Source organism: Carassius auratus, chromosome 21 (genome assembly GCF_003368295.1).
Source record: "Carassius auratus strain Wakin chromosome 21, ASM336829v1, whole genome shotgun sequence".
NCBI lineage: Eukaryota > Metazoa > Chordata > Actinopteri > Cypriniformes > Cyprinidae > Carassius > Carassius auratus.
Genome location: NC_039263.1, coordinates 6,618,866 through 6,623,136, shown reverse-complemented (window position 1 = coordinate 6,623,136; position 4,271 = coordinate 6,618,866).

Genomic DNA, 4,271 nt, shown 5'->3' with positions numbered 1-4,271 from the left:
AATTTGTGACTTCCAATGGAGTATTTTTTGCTGTAAGATATCTGCACTTTTACTCAAGTATAGTATAAGTATAGAGATTTAAGAATTAAGATTTTTTGGTGAACTATCCCATATGAATGTTACCTGGTTAACATGTAGACAGGAAGTCATTTTGTTGACAATAACGTTTCAATTTGTATCTTGAATGCCACCCATACTGACATCAACCCTTCTGCAGAAACATCTGCTTTACCTAATAATAATGAATCCCCATCAGAAGCAGCCCAGAACATCTGAAGAAGGACTCATTCTGTCATTTCTGCTGTCAGTATGTTATAATCTCTATTACAACTGATGTGAGGTGGGATGAATGACAGGAGGATGAATGGCAGCTCTTTGATAATAAAGAAAAGACTACAATTCTGACGTTCATTTGGATAGATGCCTCAGGGTTTGAATACGAGATATGTTGAATGGGAATCGTGTCTGCAATACTGTTTAGAGGAGAATGCTCTGCATTGAATGCAAGCACTATGTGTGCGTGCGTGTCTCAGAAGATTGGTCAGCAAGAGATTTCAGCAGGAAGCTGTTTTCAAAGCTGTAAATGACATGCACAGCGGCAAACATGCTTGCAGTGCCATTTACTGACAGAGAGGAAGACAAAGTGAAAATAAGAAGGAGAGGTGGCCATAATTACCTCAGAGCCTCAGCGAGTCTCTCATAATGGGTTAGACTCATAAAGCTTGCATTAAGCCTCTCTGTGGAACAAACAGAATAGCTCTCCTTTTTCCTCATGTTCTCAACCCCTGTAGATGTTTGAATGTAATTGTTTGGTGAATATAGCTTATAACATTGGGCTTTAGCTATAAGTAAAGGGAACCCTTTGATGGTCTGCCAATAGTGTTTCATGAGCCTGTAGTGCACTTTTCTTGGCTTGGCAGGATCACTTACTACTTAGCATGTAAATTATTCAACAGTTAGCTCCAGTCCTCAAATTTGATAGGGTAAGCAGCATTTAACTCATTACGTTAGTAAATGGCAACATATTACTGTTTGTATTACTTAATCATTTACTCAATCGATTCATTCAAAAATTTGATCTGATTTGCGATTTCAACTTTTGTGGTGGAACTAATTTTGTTGGGAGAGCAAAACTTAGACAAAGGAACTGGAAATATTGTGTGAAAAGGTAATTTACTATATATACATGTTTTGTTTAATGAGCTGCCATGTAAGAGCTATTAATTGACATTGCTTAAATTGCAGCAAAGCATTACTGTAATAAACATTATTTTAGTGATCACATTGGGAAAAATCTGCTGATTTCTAAGCTCATAATGAGTTATCAGCTAGTACAAACTTCCAGCAAAACAAAATATAGCTTACTCCTTTCATAAACGAGAGAAAAAAAAAATATATAGAGCCAAGTAATGTAAGACACTCACACAGAAAACTGTCATATAGATTTTCTGTCTTCATCCATTTCAACCTTCACTTATCAGATGGAAAAAAACCACAGCACTTTATAGGCACACTTAAAGAACAAGTGACATCTATCTTATTAGTAATGCAGCACATTGACTGTTTTGTGGATTACCCTCTGGAGTATACTGACTTGAACATTATCAATTTGTATTGGTTCACATATTAGGAGGCCAGAGCAAAATTTGCAAAAAACTTTCCATGCTAATTTTGAAGGAAAATCTATTGTCAAACAGACTCTCTGATGATATAGTTGTGAAACATCACCAGAATGAAGAAAACACATATTTGTGTCAAAAGATTGAACTGTTAAACTTCACTAACTAATCTTCACTCCATGTAAAAGTATATTTCTTAGACAATTTCTAATTTGATGTTCAATTAACAGCAGTTTTGTGTGCCAAAGATCTGGTCCAGGCCATTTGATACCAACTCCAATTAAGCACACTGAAAAGGTTTAATCAGTGAAGCTCTGGAGTTGATGTTATTAAAACAAAAATTTTCCCCTGGAGGGGGGCTTATGCAAACTATTTGGCACAGTCAAGGCATTTCAACAAGGAAGAAATAGTTAGATTCTTTCAAGCTTAATCAACGCCTCTGTTGCAGGTTTCGCATTGTTATATGATTACTGAAAAACAATATATTTAGGTTTAGAGTTTATGAAGTATTTGTAATAAACACCACTGCATCACAATTTTTTGCAAAATGAAAATAAAATGAAAAATAAATAAATAAAGTAAAATATTTCAGCTATTTCTATGTTTCTCTTTCACAACAAATTAATGTATCTGTCTATTTCTCTATACTCTGCAGCTGTAAGACTTGGTTTTTGTTCTTTTCCCTCTCCAAAGGGATATTTTCCCCATGGTTTTTTTTACGAATGAACATTGACAAGTTTCTGCTTTGCGATTAGATCTACACAGAGATTGTGACTGCAGGGAATGACGAGTCTCAAACAGCTTTTGTTTCATTTACAAGCTTTTGTGCCTTTGAAGTGAGGTAAATAGGACTGAACCAACTACAATATAACTGCAAATGTGTATTCCTCCATCTACTGTAATATAGTAATATGATCATCTTTTTAAATGGCCGGGAGGAATTTAGCACTAGCCATGGTTAACAATGATTTATTAGTGCAAGGAATATTAAACACAAACAACTGAAATAAATGAATGAATGAATGAATGAATGAATGAATGAATGAATGAAGAAGCTCTGGAATGTTATTAGTTTTAAAATGATTTAAAATTGAATTCTGTTGTCCTTGAGCACTAAATTGATTGATGCAATAGTAAGTTCATTGGCAAATAAAATGTAAGCCAAACTACCAAAGACATTTTTTTGTGTGTGTGAAATTTTGTGGTGTGGTTGTGAATAATTGTGTCTGGCCATCAGAAATTGTGCTTGTGCAATGGGCAGCTCACACTCCATGCACTAAGGGCCCGTCTTATTATAATGGATTTTTATAGTTTGTTTTCAGATCTGCCTCCTTACAAACAACAATCAATGGAATCAAGTCCACACGCTATTTATTTATTTATTTATTTTTAAATAATCCAGATTTGGTATTCAATTTCACATTAAAGCTCTTCAGGGTTATGTTGGCAGTCAATTGGTTTTAATATAGGATTAAACTCTGAGGGTAATATTTAGGAATGCACAATTAATTTTGGAGTGGATGCATGCTTTATCAGTCCCTCAATGTTAAATCATTCAATTAAAAAGAAGAGAAAATTACAAAAACATTAAATTTGTTCTTTTAAATTATGAAAGATATTTTTGGTCTTAAATTACCAGCTGAAATTGTGTCTTGTTTTGTTTTGTCAAATGACTTTGTCTAAAGGTTTTTGAAGTTGGCCATCATAGCTGATAGTCTAGACTACTTTTTCACTCTGTAATCCAATTAGCAATGTCTATAAACAAAGGTGCTGGCAAATCACATGCTTTTTCAGACCCTGAGTCTATGTAGCTTGAAACATGATTTAAAGCCACATTTAGTGCTTTGAAACTATTTTGGTTTGTCAAAAAATGAACATTTTCTTTCTTTCTTTCTTTCTTTCTTTCTTTCTTTCTTTCTTTCTTTCTTTCTTTCTTTCTTTCTTTCTTTCTTTCATGAAAAGGCCACAAGAAATAGCATTAGTTGTATAGTATTATTCTACTTGACTGGATGTGTCTTTGTTGCTCAAGACAAACATTCATTTAAATGTTTTATTGGTTGTGCATTCATAGTGGCTTTTTTTTTTTTTTTTTACTGAAATAAGACATTTAAGGCATTGAAAGTTTGAAACGCTTCTCTTCTAACTGATCCCAGTTTTAGTATGTATAAGCACCTGGGACAAAAATTTGTGAAGGAATCATTTGTTAACTTTGCAGCTCCAAAGAATCAGAAGGCCACACCCATCAAAAAGCCATAGCATCATAGCATCGTCCTTCTCCTTAAATGGAAATTCTGTCATTATTTACTCACTCTAGGTTCTATCCAAACCTATAGCTGTTTTATTTAATTTTTTCAGTGTAATGCAAATGGGAACACTTTTAGGAATCTTTGCATACATTTCCATTCATTGGCAGTTTAATGACAGAATGTCTGTCAAGACTTCTTTTCTGTTCCACTTAAGAAAAATAACAGTGTACAGGTTTGTAACAAGATGTGAGTAGTGAGTAATGGCAGAATTTAATTTTTGGGTGAATTCTTCTTTTAACACAAGTGAAGTCCTTCCATATTTTTCACCTGCCAATCTAGCAGTTCTATCAACTACCATTAAAACATTTCTCTCATGATGGCTCATCACTTATGATAGTTTAGCAGG